At 44.0% G+C, this 17946-nt stretch overlaps 1 protein-coding gene across 3 annotated transcripts in view; it reads right to left on the bottom strand.

Annotated features, from left to right (window-relative positions):
- Window positions 1–17946, bottom strand: part of KLHL29 (kelch like family member 29) — a 415043-nt gene that overhangs the window by 336502 nt on the left and 60595 nt on the right. For all 3 annotated transcript variants that reach the window (XM_082047373.1, XM_082047375.1, XM_082047376.1), the window contains exon 2: window positions 3919–4025. The gene's annotated coding sequence lies outside the window, so the exon portion shown is untranslated. The remainder of the gene's footprint in view (window positions 1–3918; window positions 4026–17946) is intronic.

The raw sequence follows: 17946 nt of genomic DNA, 5'->3' as shown, positions 1-17946 counted from the left end.
CAAACTGAATTATTCTATGACTATCATACTAAAGAAAAGGGAGGTTATTCCTTGGTTACCCGGCTGCATCCCAAAGCTTATCACAAATTCATACAGAAAAGTGTGGCCCTGGACTTCTGCGACTAACTTTTTCTACTTCATTCATCTTGCACCTTCTCCTGAAAAGGATGAAATGGAACAAACCCAACTCTTTGCTTTCACCCACCTCAAAACTACAGAAATGAAAAGCAAAACGCAATCATTCTGTTCAAGCACCTAAATGCACGTGGTCCTTTGAGGTCTCGCTTTGAGTTTACATACCTTCCTGACCCTCTCTTCCCTTAAAAAACATTCCAAAAAGCAATCAGTCTGCTGCGTGGAGAGACCCACGGCTATTAAAATAACTGCATCACAGAAACAGCTCTCAACTTCATTTCGGATTCCTCCCCGCCACCCGCACTTTCAGAGGAGGTGCTACATATGGTGAAAACTAATTCAGCTTGAACCAGAAAAAACTGGGGTTAAGTACTTCCCCCGTTGGAATACAAAAATCGCAACCACACTGATTGTAAAGATACACAGGGCTACAGTCAACATGCATAAATACTTTTTATATCCTTTAGAAAAGCTCGGTGAGTTAAAAGGCCTTTTAAGGGGAACAGATGAGCCAGGAATATCCAAAAATGAGTACGAGAGACAAGTGTGAAACTCCTACTGGCAGCCCATTTCCAGAAGGCAACAAAGTCCATCCTGGAATTCAAGCCCCCTTCAAACAACTTCTCACAGGTAACAGAAGCCTTCAGGAGGAAGCCTGGACACAACTGGCTTCTCATTTCCAAATTATTTTTGTTTTTCTTTTGTTACAACCTGATCGCAGCCATGGAAGCACAAACACCCACAGGCATACCACAACCTAATAGAATAAGTTTGCAGTGATTTGATATCCAGCCTAAGAGTATCCTCAGCATTTGATGTCGATGTGAACCAGGTGATGCTGCAACTTCTCACAAGCTGGATTTGCCAGACATTCCCCACCACTGAAAGTGAATTAAACTGTCACTCATCACTGTATGAGTTGCTCTGGTAGAACTATTTCTGCATGAGTTGGACAACATTTCTCTGAATTAAAAAAAACCACCATGTTGCAAGTTAAAGTCCTCATCTTGGTTTCTGTACATTTTCTTTTCCTTTCCACTTCTCTTACCTGTTCTCTGCTCAACTGTTTTCCCCCTGACTCAGTTTAACCCTCTCTGCTACTCTTGCCTGCTCAACACTTTCTTTTGCTCCCCTCCTTGGTAGACAGAAACCAAGGAACTTGTATATGAGCTCCAACCACCACCCCCAAACTATTAATTATGACCTGAACTGAACTACTGACACCCTCTTGGTCCTTTCCCTAAATTCCTGAGTGTCCATCCTCCCAACACACACCATTAAAATAGAGGAAAACCAGATATGTAACTTATCATGAGAGCTACTAACAAAAATAAAATTTGGAGACTGTTTAACTACAACTACAATTACGGTCGTTGGCATCTGCAATTTGCAGCATTACACACACATGCAGGAACAAACATAAAGAAGGAACATGAAATAAAAGCCTTATTCATAATTCAGACTCAATTTCCAGCAACAGTTTCATATACATATTATTATATACACTTTTATGACTATGTACTGGCAGCACAGAAAATGAGGATTAAATACACTCTCCCATACACACTTGTAGACACCAAAGCATACACACAATTTCCTGTTTTACTTTGAACATACTAATGATAGGAATTGAAAAAGATTCTTCATTTCTCCAAGCTACATTGAAAGCTTTAAGCTAGTTGCTCAGGGAAATACGCTGATTTCCAAGAGAGAAAGACTTGGAAATGGGCTTTCACTGTTTCCAAAGCCTATTTCAAACTCATTTATGATGAGAGGCTGCCAGAAACATTATCATCAAGCTGCGCTAGGGATACTGAGGTGTTCAATAAGGAATCCTGTGAAAGAAAAGTAAAATCAGGAATCCTGGAAGGTAGAGAAAGCACTGGAAATAAGGATTGCACAACAGTGCGTGAGAAAGAGTAAACAGATTAAAAACAGGGGGAAAAAATAGGACTTGGTGGTCTTGGCAGATAGAAAGGAGAACTTGAGCCAGCAACGTGCCCTTGCAACCAAGGAAAAGTGCATCCATCCTGGGCTGCGTCAGCAGGAGCACGGCCCCTTCCCTTCACACAGGGCTTGCGAGCCCTCCAGAACAAGAAGGGTTTGACATCCTGGAGCAAGTTCAGTGGAGGAAATAGGTGGCTGGAACATAGGCTGAGCTCCTGCTGACCTCACTGTTTTCCAGTTCCCCGCAGGGAATCATAAACTCAGAATCATTTTGGTTGGAGGAGACGCTCAAGACTGTTGAGTTCAACCAGACCCTAACTCTAGCACTAAAACACATCCCTAAGACCTCCCTCTAAACACCTTTTAAACACCTCCAGGGATGGTGACTCCACCACTGCCCTGGGCAGTCTGTTCCAATGCCTCACAACCCTTTTCCATGAAGAATTTTTTCCTAATATCCAATCTAAACCTCCCCTGGTGCAACTTGAGGCCGTTTCTTCTTGTCCTATCACTTGTTACTTGGGAGAAGAGACCAACCCCCTCCATGCTACAACCTCCTTCCAGGCAGTTGCAGACAGTGATCAGGTCTCCCCTCAGCCTCCTTTTCTCCAGGCTGAACAGCCCCAGGTCACTCAGCCACTCCCCATCAGACTTGCGCTCCAACCCCTCACCAGCTTCGTTGCCCTTCTCTGCACTCTCTCCAGCACCTCAATATCCTTCTTACGATGAGGGGCCCCAAACTGACCGCAGGAATCAAGGTGAGGCCTCACCAGCACCTAGCGCAGTGGCACAATCACTTCTCTAATCACATATCCTTCATGGGGTGGTGAAACATGGCAACAGGGGCCCAATAAAGTTTTGGATTCTGCATCCTTGGAGATCTTCAAAACCCAACTGGTCATGGCCCTGTGCAACCTGCCCTAGGAGATCTTGGTCTGAGTAGAAGGTTGCACTATATGATCTCCACAGGTGCGGTCCAGCCTGAATTATCCTATGAATCCACACATCCGATGGGTAAAAGCCAGAAAGCTGGTCAAAGGAAGCCAAGAGGACAACAAAGAGCAAACAGCACCAAGAGCTGCACCAATGAACTAAAAAAAACACAGATAGGATTGCAAAAAGAAGCCAGGAAAATGGTGAGGCAAGAGAAATAGCAGGTTGAAAGAGAAGATGGAACCAGAGGATCAAGATTGTGGAAACGACACAATAAAAAAAACCTGAGTCCACTGAATTACTTTCCTCCAGTAGCTGGGAGGTGAAAAATCCCACATGAGTCATCCAGCAATCAAGTATTTTAAGTTCCTACTCTAATGTGCACAGCAGAATTGCATGAGAGAGGGAATCAGTTCTTTCTTCCCCATCCCCCCAAGAAACCAAGTAACCTTTAATCTCCATTTTCCAAATATTTAATCTTGATCTTGCAAATTTCACAGATATTTGTAACTACGTACATTATGAAGAATGTTTCATTTGTAATACAAAAATACACACACATTTGTCAGCTTAAAACTCAATGTTCACTACATCCAAAGAAGTCTTATAGCTTTTTACAATTTTATGAGATATAGGCCTATGAGACTGTAGATATAGAAACTTTTCTCCTTCTTGGAGCTATAGCATCAAATTCAAACACTTCTGATCAGGTTTACAGCATTAGCATTCACCTTACTACATTATTTTTCTATCGTAACACAGATGCTTAGTTGCATGTGGTCTGATAGGTACCTGCTGCAGCCACCGAAAGGGAACGCACGGCCCAAATTGCGTTCCTGTAAGCAAATAAGAGACCATGAAAGCAGAAGAAACCACAAAAAGAACAGATATCTGCACACTTACCCTGCGATATCCAGAATCCGTATCAAAATCAGCCTCAGATGTAGCAGTCAGTAAACAGGACAGCAAACCCTTGCATTTAGCGGGAGGTTTCTGGGAAGCCAGGTTACCTAGAAAGAGTTGAAAAGAGTTATTTTAACATTTCACCTGCGCTTAATAAGAATAGGCTTTAAATGAGCCACAGCACAAGAAAAACAACTGCACAATGGGAGATGTTACATGCCACCATGATCAGCATGAAGAAATTAATCCCCTGAAGGTGACGGAAATTTGTTACGAAGCACAGAGAGTGAGATGCTGGAAGATACTCAGGGTTTAGCAAAGAACATCTAATACCCGAGATAATATGGTGTTAACCCTCTAATCAAGGATCCGGAGGAGACCAGAAAGCGCACGATGTTTTGCTTAATTAGTTGGTATCAAAGAGGGGACAAGTTCAAGCACTTGCAAAAAACAAGGCAATACAAGATTATTTGAAAGTTTAATAGCGTCCCAGAGTCTTTGGTAACACAGGGCTTGCCCATGAAATAAGAATAATCCCTAGAGATAAATTTAAAGAAATATATCTCATTTTAATGCCCAGAGTAAAATGACTATTCATTAAAGCAGAGCAGTTTTATACCTATGTTCTCCATCTCAGATGTAATATATATTGAAGTAATCTTTATGACAGGAAGTGGCATGTAATCCTGCAAGAATGAACTGCTGTCATTATCTGCAAATCAATACAATTTTTTTTTAAGTGGATATAACAGCACCTATCGATTTCACGTTTCTAGCACTGGAATTTCAGTTTCTACCAAGAAGATTCTTACAATGACAAGAGAGCTGCCTGAAAGTAACTGAGTTAATACAAACTAATTTGAAGTTCACAGTGCGCTTCCCTTGCCCAACACAATCAGGGTTTCCCTCAGCTCAAGCTTTGTTCATTTTATGTAAACTTTATGTTTTGTGTAATGACAATAATCTTGAGCTGCTAGAGTAACACTTCACTAATCCTGTCTGCAAGCTGTACAAAGTTTCCTATGTCAAGCATCTCCTTGGAAGATATTTCCCTATGCTGCTAGCGTGTTATTACAGAATATTTGTGTGACTTTTGCTATGTTTAAATAGCCTAACTGAATAATTTTCATTGTGAAAGCCTAAAACTGGCTCAGCACTGAAGTCCAAATAGGCAGGGTGAAGGTGAGGATGGTAAAGCAACAGGAATCAGAAGCATTTCGGAGAACTAAATGACATCCGAGGTCAGTTGGTGGGTCAGGTAATGAGTTCCATTGGGTCATGCTCTATTCCTTTAAGACAAAACCAGTAAATTCTCACTATATTTCTGCAAATGAAGCATATAGCAACTTTGGCTGGACTAGCTGACCAAATGGCTCACCCTGCAGTGAATGACCTGTAATGAGAGCTGGCTGCAAGGCAAGATGTATCATCACACACGGGAAAAAGAAAAAGATATTGGGCCACTATAAAAAAAGTCTAAAGAGATGGGATTAGGGTCAGTTGACATCCCAAAATTAATCTCATAGAGCAAACAGACAAAACATTTATTTCATGAGGAAAAAAACAGAGCCCTGCCTGACCACTCTTTTCTTAAAAACGTGAAGCAAGATAATACAAGGAATCAGCACATGAAAGGCCCAGGGAAGGTGCAGATCTGTGTACATCCCATCCATGTTATCCCCCATCATTCCTGTACTCTCTACATATCAAGCTCCATCCTCCTCCTCAGCCTGCTTTGTTCACAGGGTTAGATTCATTTTGCAGTTAAGGCTTTTCAAATAGCTGGTCTACTTATTTCTCTATTTAACGCTTCTCCAGCGCATTTTTGAGACATTGCAACCGAGTATTTCTGACTTGCACGACATGACTGAAGAATTTAGCATGGACCGCCTAAAAAAACACAAACAAAAATAGAATTTATTTTGTTTCTTGGCTTTTTGTTTGTCAGAAGGAGCTCTGTTTTCATGAAGCAGTTTATGGAAAGGAAAGCAAAACCTCAAGGGAGTCATTTCTCCTTTGCATAGCAACTCATCATATCATAGTCACCCCATCATCTCCAAGGGCAACACTAGGCCAGAGCTGCTCTGGAAGATCTCCTTAGGGAAATACTCATTTTTCAAAGCCATCTCAGGACTCTTGTTCCAGGACTTCACAGAACAGAAGAAAAGCCTTTGACAGTAATAAAAAAATAAAATGAGTTTCTGATAGGGAAGAAGCCTGAAGCCAGTGACAGTTTTACATGAAGGAAACCGTTTTCTTTCCCACCTCAGTAATGAAAGACATGAGGAATATTTACAAAGCGTATTGCAGATTCTAGCCGGTCGTGCCATAGGAAAAAGCAAAACAGACCTCACAGCTGGATACGGGACATGTGAAGAAAGAGGGATCAGAAGGAAAAAAGGAGCAAGAAAAGCAATAATCCTTCACCATGAAAATGGTACACAAAGACGGGCTTAAATTTAAAAACTGTTTGCTTGCTCCTGAACATGTAGTCCCAAAGAAGAGTCAAAATTATTACTCGGGGCAACACAAAGACGGGATTAAGGGTCTTTACTGTTTAACATACTGCAATTTACATTATTTACTAGCATTTGGGCGTTTTTTTCTTCCCCTGCTTTAGAAAATCTTGGCTGTTCGTAGAAAAGGATTTTAATCTTACCAAAACTTTACTGCAATTGCCATTGAGGGACAGCAGGGAGAGCAACACCTTCCAGGCAGTCTGAACCACCAGAATAAAACACCCCGAGTGGAAGCACCAGAAGCACAACCAGGACCTTTAAACACCAAATCCAAGAGTTGCCATCTCTCATCATTATGTAATATCTGCAAAGGTAAAGCCTTAATTCCCTGTACCGATACTCACGAAGCTGAAGGTACCCTGTAAGCCTTTACAGCAGCCCCATCACTCCTTTGGGAGCACAACCACCTCAACATGGTCAGGTCATATATCCTATATTGTACCTAAGCTTCTAAAATAAATTACTTGAAGCAACACAATGGCAAACAACCACCTGTTTTACATGACACATCACTGCAGTAGCGAGCTTCATGAAGTTGTCAGCTCATTCACAGTATCACAGTATCACAGTATGTTTGGGATTGGAAGGGACCTCAAAAGATCATCTAGTCCAATCCCCCTGCTGGAGCAGGAACACCTAGGTGAGGTCGCACAGGAACATGTCCAGGCGGGTTTTGAATGTCTCCAGAGAAGGAGACTCCACAACTTCCCTGGGCAGCCTGTTCCAGTGCTCTGTCACCCTCACTGAGAAGAAGTTTCTTCTCAAATTTAAGTGGAACCTCTTGTGTTCCAGCTTGATCCCATTACCCCTTGTCCTATCATTGTTTGCCACCGAGAAGAGCCTGGCTCCATCCTCATGGCACTCACCCTTTATATATTTATAAACATTAATAAGGTCCCCCCTTAGTCTCCTCTTCTCCAAACTAAAGAGACCCAGCTCCCTCAGCCTTTCTTCATAAGGGAGGTGCTCCACTCCCTTAATCATCTTCGTTGCCCTACGCTGGACCCTCTCCAGCAGTTCCCTGTCCTTCTTGAACTGAGGGGCCCAGAACTGGACACAATATTCCAGATGTGGTCTCACCAGGGCAGAGTAGAGGGGAAGGAGGACCTCTCTCGATCTACTAACCACCCCCCTTCTAATACACCCCAGGATGCCATTGGCCTTCCTGGCCACAAGGGCACAGTGCTGGCTCATGGTCATCCTGTTGTCCACCAGGACCCCCAGGTCCCTTTCCCCTACACTGCTCTCTAATATGTAATCTCCCAACCTATACTGGAACCTGGGGTTGTTCCTGCCCAGATGCAGGACTCTACACTTGTCCTTGTTAAATTTCATCAGGTTATTCCCTGCCCAGCTCTCCAGCCTGTCCAGGTCCCGCTGGATGGCAGCACAGCCCTCCGGCGTGTCAGCCACTCCTCCTAGCTTGGTGTCATCAGCAAACTTGCTGATAGTACACTCAATTCCCTCGTCCAAGTCATTAATGAATATATTGAATAATATTGGCCCCAGCACTGACCCTTGGGGCACTCCACTAGATACTGGCCTCCAACTAGACTCCGCACCATTGACTACCACTCTCTGGCTTCTCTCCCTAAGCCAGTTTGCAACCCACCTCACTACTCTATTGTCTAGACCACACCTCCTCAATTTAGCTGTGAGGATGCTGTGGGAGACTGTGTCAAAGGCTTTACTGAAGTCAAGGTAGACAACATCCACCGCTCTGCCACCATCCATCCACCTTGTTACATTCTCATAAAAGGCTATGAGGTTGGTCAAGCATGACCTACCCTTGGTAAAGCCATGCTGACTGCCCCTAATAACCCTCTTATCCTTGATATGCCTTGAGATGGCACCAAGGACAAGCTGTTCCATTACTTTCCCAGGGACAGAGGTGAGGCTGACCGGTCTATAATTACCCGGGTCCTCCTTCTTGCCCTTTTTGAAGACTGGAGTGACATTTGCTTTCCTCCAATCCTCGGGCACCTCTCCCGTTTCCCAAGACTTGGCAAAGATGATGGAGAGCGGTCCAGCAATGACTTCAGCCAGCTCCCTCAGCACCCGCGGATGCATCCCATCTGGACCCATGGATTTATGAATGTCCAGACTATTTAATTGCTCCCTAACCCAGTCCTCATCGACTAAAGCAAACTCCTCCATTGACCTGGCTTCATCCGGGGTCTCAGGGGTACAGGGCTCCCCAGGACAGCCTCCGGCAGAGTAGACAGAGACAAAGAAGGCATTCAGTAATTCTGCCTTCTCTGTATCTTCTGCCACCAGGGCACCCACCCCATTCATCAGTGGGCCTACATTGCCTCTGGTATTAGTTTTATCTGCTATGTATTTGAAAAAGTTCTTTTTGCTGTCCTTGACCCCTCTCGCCAGCTGTAATTCTAAGGAGGCCTTGGCTATCCTAGCTGCCTTCCTATATCCTCTAACAGCAGCCTTATATTCCTCCCAAGTGGCCAGCCCCTGCTTCCATGACCTGTAAACTCTCCTCTTCTGCTTGAGCATACCCAACAGATCCCTATTCAACCACCTAGGCCTCCTGGCTCCCTTCCTTGACTTCCTACGTGTGGGGATGCTCTGATCCTGAGCGTGGAAGAAGCAATCACTGAATGCCACCCAGCTATCTTGGGCCCCTTTTCCTTCAAGCAGTCTTGCCCATGGGATTTCCCCCAGCAATTGCTTGAAAAGGCCAAAGTTAGCCCTGCTGAAGTCCAGGGTTGCAATTCTACTTGCTATTCTGTTCCTGCCACATGAGATGCTGAACTCCACCATCTCGTGGTCACTGCAACCCAGGCAGCCCTCAACCTTTACTGCTTCGACCAGACCCTCCTTGTTAGTGAGGATGAGATCCAGCAGTGCACCTCTCCTAGTCGGCTCCTCCACCATCTGCATGAGGAAGTTCTCATCAATGCACTGGAGGAACCTCCTGGACTGTGGCTGGCTGGCTGAATGGTCCTTCCAGCAAACATCAGGGAAGTTAAAATCACCCACAACAACCATGGCCTGTGACTGTGAGGCCACTCTCAGCTGCCCATAGAAGGCCTCATCAACTTCCTCAGCCTGATCTGGTGGCCTGTAGCAGACGCCCACAACAGTGTCAGCCCTGCCAGCCTGCCCCTTGATCCTGATCCATACACTCTCAACTCGCTCGTCATCCGCTCCTGGGCAGAATTTAGTACATTGTAGTTGCTGTCTCACATAGAGAGCAACTCCACCACCACGCCTGGCTGGCCTGTCTTTCCTGAAAAGGGCATAGCCATCCATGACCACATTCCAGTCATGTGAACTGTCCCACCATGTTTCTGTAATTGCCACCAGATCATAATCTCCCGACCGAACATAGGATTCTAGCTCCTCCTGCTTATTCCCCATGCTGCGCGCATTGGTGTACAGGCATTTCAGGGAGCGAGCAGAGCACACCAGTTTCTCCCTAGGGGCATAGGAGGCCACCCGGTCCTCATCAGTTTTAGATTGCAGCCCCACTGGGACAAGCCCAGCTACAACCCCATCCCCCTTCGAGCCTAGTTTAAAGCTCTCCAAATGAGCCCAGCTAATTCCTGCCCCAGGGTAAATGTAGCAGGAGGTCAGACAAAACATGATATAAGAAGCTGGAGTCTGCTCAACTACCTCATCAACATGGGCATCTTCATAAAGGGATGGAATAATCAGAATTGTCTTCGGCTTAAAAGACCTGGTCAGTGAGAAGCACGCCTGGATCTTTTGGAGAAAGCAGCTCTATCAACTGGATTCCCCTGAACTTCAGCAGTTTTCACAGAATGACAGAATGTCAGGGATTGGAAGGGACCTCAAAAGGTCATCCAGTCCAATCCCCCTGCCGGAGCAGGAACATTCAGATGAGGTTACACAGGAAGGTGTCCAGGTGAGTTTGAATGTCTCCAGAGTAGGAGACTCCACAACCCCCCTGGGCAGCCTGTTCCAGTGTCTGTCACCCTCACTGAGAAGTTTCTTCTCATATTTAAGTGGAACCTCTTGTGTTCCAATTTGAACCCATTACCCCTTGTTCTTTGGGCTGGACAAAGCAGAGCTACCCTTCACCAGCAAATACTGAGGTGTGGAACAGCACACACAGCTAACAGAAAGCTCACCAAGCTTCAGCTTTAAGTAGTAAATCAGAAAAAGAGCTTTCCAAAAGGCGAGAAAGGCCAAATGGGAGAACAATTTCATACAATTGTCAAGTCAAAACCACAATTTTCTTACACACTAAGACACTGTTTCAGGTCTTTTCTGGTACAGATGAAGTATCCTAGGGCAATACAGCAGATCAGCTCATCAACCAAGGGCTGCACGGGCTGTGAGAAGCATGCACAGATTTAAACAGCATCCTCCTGATCTAAAGGGAGACGAAGGGTGGGCAGCAACATTTGGCAACTCAATGGGGGCTGTTCCAGAGGCCCCTCGAAGCCGAGACAACCCAGCAGCCTGCAGCAGAGGCACAAACATGGACCTCAGGGAAGATGCAACACGTCACACAACACCTGCCCACAGGGTCTCACTAGGAGTTGGGAAGAAGAAAAGTATTTGGAAAGGAGAAATGATAAAACTAAGGACATGAGGAGAGTTCCTGTGGGTTAATTAATCAGGAAAAGTTTAATGCCAAAATATTCTATGAATGCCTGCCCATGCAGATGAGCTATAAATCAGTCGTGAATCACAAAGTGCTTCAAAATTGCCCTTTACAAGCTGCTCTGCACTGCAAACGTAACCCCCTGCCACATCGGGTACCGCTGCTTGGGGCAGGGGCTGAAGAAAGGGACAAAACGTTTGACACAGGCACGGCTGGAACACAATCTCTGCAGAAAAAAAGAGAGGCAAAGGAAAGCAAACCGAGGGAAAAAAATAATACTCTAATATAAGTTATAAACACTTATTAAGCAACCTAAGTAGATGCTTCATAAGCAGCAGGAGGGTGTTTATAGGCAGCGTATCTGGCAAATCCAAGTCAGTCGCCCTGCAAACAGCCAAGCTTAGCGCAACCGGGAAGCCAGACGGACATGGGAGTGAAGTACAGACGGACGTGCCCGAACTGGGCAGGCTGGACTGCGGCTGCGCTGCCCCAGTTATCCTGAGCGATACTTAGACTGGGACTATTCCAGCTCCGCAAAGAAATTCTTTATAATGCTTGGTGTGACCTTGTCCTAACGCTGCCAGAAACCCAGCAAGCGGTCTGAGAAGGGAGTAACTACAGATCCCGCGAGAAGTTACGCAGGCTCTGAAGTCGGGTGAAGCTGCAGCCAAGATTTGCAGGCTAGGATAGCAAAAAATAAAACACAGGGCTGGAAGCAAGGGATGCATCCATTTTCACAGCCCCACTTGACTTTATGGGAAGCAGCGACTGCTCTGCACCATGACATCCACAGAACGCCAGTGTGTATGTTGACCCTGATTTATTATTTATTACAGAATTTACAGATCTCTCTCCTCCTCAACTGACAACAAGCCAACTACTAATGTGCAGGCTAAAATGCTGCAAGGTCTGCAGACCCCAGAGCATTTGCAAGCCAAAAGGATTCTGAAATGCCTGGAAAAAACAACGCTGCCAGTCCTCATCAAGGTCCAAAAGAATTATTAAAACCTCAGTCACTTACACTAAAGAATCATCCAAGAAAAATGACCAGAGTGGAGGATGTCTGCACATGCCCGAAGTGCAAGTTATTTATATAAATCTTTTAACAGCAACAAATGAGAGCATCGCTGGATGCACTGTCTAACAGCTCCGGGTTTGAAACGATAATTGCTGGATTCCCAAGATTACTCGCTATGTTTTAATCATAATGTTTCTGGCAATCACACTCACGTCTCTGAAAGCAGGCTGGGAACTATTAACATCTCTTCATCGAAGATTTAGACAGACTGACAGTAACCCCGAGGTTATTCTGTGTCATACTTCTGAAAAAGTCACCCAAACTCAAATAGTGGCCTGTGCTTCAAAGGGTTAAGCTGGGAAAAGGAAAGTAACTTTAGGTCATACCCCTCTGTTCCATTACATCAGCGATTTAACTCCTCCTATGAGCTTTTGAGAAAACATTTGCGGTTTAGAACTGACTGTTCAGTTCGTATTACTGCATGGATAATCACTCCTTTAAAAGGACGTATACATCAATAATATTCACGTGGAGCTTTATCAGAGCTTGGCAAACATTTCTGACAAAACAAAAAACTCAAACAGAAGGATTACTCATAAAATGCTACATCAAGAACTCTTTTGACAGGCATCTGGATTGTACTGCTCTTAAAAGGCAAAAACAAAGATGTCACTTCTAAGTTTAAATGGAAACAGTGAAATATGCCATTAAAATATCAGATCATAAACAAGGCTATTTTTGCAAATTCAAATGCAATGAGCCATTATGACAAAGTTTGCCAAGATAATTCACAGACACTTCATTTTCAAAAAATACCTTTAAAATACTGCAAGATGTGCAAAGATCACTCACAGCTTAGTAATGAGTTTATAGACCTAGAGAAGATCAGGCATCTAGTTTTAATATTAATATTCTTCAGTTGGCCTTTAGCTGATGCTTTAAATGAAGTTAAAGCACACACACCTGCCCAAGTGAACAGAACTCCAGAAGGAAATGTAGACACACACTTTAGGAGCCCATCCTCAAAAAATGTATTTCACTACCCTTCCCCTAAACCATGTTGAACATGGAAGTGCATTATCCAGACAACAATAACTTCTGTGGTATTCTGTATCAAGACTCACAACTAGATGACTGCGATGATGCAAATAGGAGTTTCTTACTCATTCTAAGTTTGTTTAAGTTTTTATTTCCCTGGAAGAGCTCAAGAAAAGCTGCTGAGACGTGTGGAGTTCAAAACAGATATGCAAAATATTCACACACAAAAAGAGACGGCTGAAAAGACTGCTTATTCAAACGAATGCAGAGTTCTAATGGATTTGCAATGTTCAGTTCAAAATTGTTCACCCGAGTAGTGAGGCTTCTTTGAAGACAAATACATAGTCTAGTAAAAGGGGTAGATTCTCTTAAAGTGGAGTCAGCTTCTTCACAACTCATTGAAGTCCACTGGCTTTGCTGGAGATTCAATGAAGGTAATAGGCAAGTACATGTGCTGAAAGGTCTTCTTTCTTTATTGAAGCAAAGACTAGCAAAAGATACCTTCTGCTGAAATGGTTTGAAGGCATTGGGTTTAAAAGGCTGAAAAGTTTTAGGACAGCTTGACTAACATACCCTCCCAACTCCGTTGCTTCACTGAAGCAGCTGGAGAGACTTAAGTTCAAAGCACTGAAGCATTTGAGACTGAAAAGACCTCAACTTCTTTGACATATTGCACTGAATTTCTGCAGTTCAAGGTCTTTTCCAGATTTTTTTGGGGTCAAAAAAAGCCAATAGAAAAAGTAGAAAGAGAACAAACCTGTTGGTTTGCCATTTACAGATGGCTTTTAATAGAAAGTCCTACTCTTCTAGTAAGACTCCCAGGGACTATCACGGAGTTGGGTAACATAACCAACCACAGCCGATGTGAAGCCATGTCTTGTCTTTTGTAGTGTGGGAGGAACGCTCTTCGGCAGCTGGAGAGCAGGATGGGAATAGGCTGCTGCAAAAAAGCCTGGGCAGTGGCGAAGTAAGTGTTAAACCCGGCTCATAGTCCTCTGTGTCCTTCCTTGCACAACGCAAAGACCGACTGCGCAGAGAACAGGAACCGCGCTTGGTTCACGATGTACCAGCGACAGCAGGAACGAGGGGAAAGAGCCCAAAAGCTCATTTTGTTGGGTCTGATGCTGCAAAATAGGAAGGGAGAGCACAGTAACATTAGCTTGGAAAGAACAGACTGTGCTCGAAAGGGCAAAAGCAACCATTTCTCTTTATGATCTGAACTAACACCATCATATCCCAAGGGAAGGCAACATCCTTATGCAATATTTAGGTACAAAGTAGTCCGAAAGGTGAAAATACAGCCAAGGTGATAAGACTGCTGCTGCATGGTGTGGCCAGCAACACACACATCCCAAAAGGTTTTCAAAGCTATGAGTGTCTGCCTAGAGGAATTACCCTTTGGGTACAGATGGTGTGACAGATGTCACCTCTGGTCCTCAGTCAGTCTCCATTTTCCCTCAGACTTGTTCTCGACTGACAAGTTGACCACAGCAAGGGAAACACTATTCTCTTCACAGGGACCACCACACTATTTACTGACTAGATAATCCCACTGGTTCCTTTTTGGCCTTAGTCTGATTCTCTTAAATACTGTAAAGCACAGGATTCAGTTTCTTGCTCTGTTCTGGAAGAAAAATAATAAATAAAATCCAGTCATGATTACCAAATTTCTAGTGATGCCTTGGGGGTGTTGGTGAAAGGTTTCAGTGATTAATTATTCCCACTGTCAAAATCTATTTGTTTTTTTCTATTATGAATTTTCTTGGCTTTCATTTCTAGGCAATGAATCTTGATGTATTTTTGTTCAACAGGCTGAAGACTCCTCCTTTCTTAAAATTTCACCCCCAGAAAAGCTAATCAATTCTTCTATTGGATCAAGGTAATGAATGATTGCAAGAAATCCCACTGGCTTAAAGGCAGGTCTTTCCACCCCCCCTTAGGCACCATAATAATTCGTCTACCATCTCTCCCTATCTCACCAACCTCCTTGAGGTGCAGACAGACCTGAACGCAATATTCTAGGAATATCTATAGCACGGTCAGACCCAGATTTGGTGCAGCCTCCCTGAAGTTCCCCTACAGATGTCGAGAAAGATGCTGACACAGGCAACACAATAGTTTTGTCCTACAAGCTCATGTTCCCCTGGTGCCAACTCACAGGTGGAGCAATAGACCTTTCTCCTCCTCTCCACTGACTTCAGAGGGAGCCCAGGACAAGTCTTTTAAAGTAGGACACCAAACTGTAAATGGCTGAAGTTGAGCAACCTCAATCCCCAAACCTCACACACACCAAATCATTTTGTTCTTGTTTCTTAACCAAAATGGCATCACCAAGTCAAATGTCTTGTAGAAGCCATAAATATCAAACTTGAAATAACATTAAAAATACTTAACAAATCCTGTCAAGCTAATCTAATATCTATTTTCTATAAGCTCATGTTGATTGGCATTAATAACATTTCTATTAGTCAATCCTTTATCATCTGTCCCATTTACTATACTCCAAATCAATACTAGAATGAGAAGACTCAACACCTCACACCTTTGGGGCACAGGTCTTGGCCACCTTCCCAAAGCAATGAACCAAATTTGCAAAGGTGACTGCCAGCAGCACACCGGCATAACAGAACTCTTCACCTCCTCTCTCCATCTTCCAATTACAACACTAAAAAAAGATCTGTAGCTTAATTTGTCACCCCCAAAGAAACAGCAGAATAAACAGATCAGTTACAAAAGATCTCCTTCAGAGGAAAGAGAAGAAAGCAAGCGAAGACAGAAGAGAAAGTGTGGGAGGTGAGCAGGTTACAGTCAATCAAACTTTTGATTCCATGAGAATAATTAGAAAAAGCAGCAATTCCTTCACAGCAAGAATTTGTTCTCCTGATGTAAATTGTTGATTTTCGCACGTATGGCCATCACAGAACTCATTCAATTGTGTGAGGAGATCATGCTGTTAAAATTGAGCTGCTAGATTTAATTCAAGAATTAAGTTATATAAAAACATAGGGTTTAGGTTCCTTACATATGGTGCTGAGAAACTTTCATCAGTGGGTAGCCTGAGAGGTGACATTCCCCAAGAAGGGTCAGCCCTGCTTGCAACCATCCAGATGCCTACATGTGAAATAAGCAGAGGGAAGGCGTTTTCCTAGAGTATTTGTGTTTTCCTGGCAATCACGTACTTTCAGTTCCATGCTTGTTGGCTGGCACATCAGTGCTACCTCCTGCACCTCCCAACCAGAGAGCTTTCTCAATACGCTTGGTGGACAGTCACCATACAACTACTCTGAATCATAGAATCATTTCAGTTGGAAGAGACCCTCAAGATCATCGAGTCCAACCATAACCTAACTCTGGCACTAAACCATGTCCCTAAGAACCACTTCTATACACCTTTTAAACCGCCCCAGGGATGGTGACTTCAGCACTTCCCTGGGCAGCCCGTTCCAATGCCTGACAACCCTTTCCGGGAAGAATGTTTTACCAAAGTCCAATCTGAACCTTCACTGGTGCAACTTGAGGTAATTTCCTCTTGTCCTAAATAAGGCATTATGGCAAGTCAGTTCACATCAAGTTACTACCATTTTCCTGATGCTTTGACCATACCTGGAGAGACATGAATACTCCAGGTGAAGAACTGCAGTGCTTCCCTTGACATGCTTTACAGCTCTGACTAAAACATGTGCAAGTTCATCACCTACCCAGATAGCAGAGGGCCTGCTTGTGCCCTAACGAAGCAGCACCAGCGCAGTGAGGAAGGTACTCATTTTTAAAAATCAGATAGCACCCATGGAGAAGACTACTGCTATTTGTCTTACATCCCCAGGCAGAGTCCTGCAGCCTGTCATCAAAGGCTTTGAATAAGACTATCACACACCTATTTCTCAACATAGAGAATACGCAGGTGATGGAGAGTATGTGTGATGATCGTGCTCCAAGGATGCTGCTGTTTACATTACTGTCTCCTGATGGCCCAACAATGATGTCAGGATTAGTACAAAAGCCTTCTCCACAGCTCCAGCTCTCTGGTGATGTCTTTTCCAGGTGCAAGCTCTCCACCTCATCTAACACCTCCATTCAAACTCTCCTCGCTGAGTGTCGGCTCTTATAGTCCTCATTTGTCATAGCCATAATTCAGAGGTTCTGAAAACACCGACTGACTTCATGTGATTAGTCCAGACATCTGTCTGGTTGCTCTTCCACAAACTACACAACCCAAACACCACACTACAAACACACGCTGTTGAGGAAAAGGTCTATCAAAACCATTTTGCTGTGCTGCACGGTTTCTGCAACAACTCACACCTGGAGATGTGTAAGGCCTGTGTGAAACAATGAACTTTGTAAGAGTCCAAGACGAATCAGGTGACAATGTCCACGCTCCAAAGAACTTCAAAAATGTCAGTCTCTCATGACCAATCAAATGGGGAAATCAAGTTACCAGTAGAAAAGAAAATGTTTATTTTCTCATATTTAACCAATGCTTCCCTCCTTTGCAACAGATCCCAATGGGGTGGCATCACATTAGTAACTTCTGACTCCATTACTCCAATTCTCACAGAAATGCATGACCTAACACCCAATGGAAAAAGTCCCTTTATCTTTGATAACTCACGCACGGAGGTGACAGTTCAGTATTGGGCCCTCACTGAGGTGCAGGTAGTGTGAGCACCCCTCACCTCCAGAGAAAACCAGTGTTGTTCTGATTTCCAGAACTAAAAAAAATATTACCATTTTAATCAAAACATAAGGGATAGTGCAGGATCTTAAACTATACCTCAGTCTATACAGATTTCCATTCAACACTTAACACATGACTCGCTCGCTTCTTTGGACTCTTTCTCCCAACTCCAATAGACAGCCCC

The sequence above is a fragment of the Streptopelia decaocto genome (genome assembly GCF_964273445.1).
Source record: "Streptopelia decaocto genome assembly, chromosome: 3".
In the NCBI taxonomy this organism is placed as follows: Eukaryota; Metazoa; Chordata; class Aves; order Columbiformes; family Columbidae; genus Streptopelia; species Streptopelia decaocto.
This window is presented reverse-complemented; position numbering and strand designations above follow the sequence as displayed.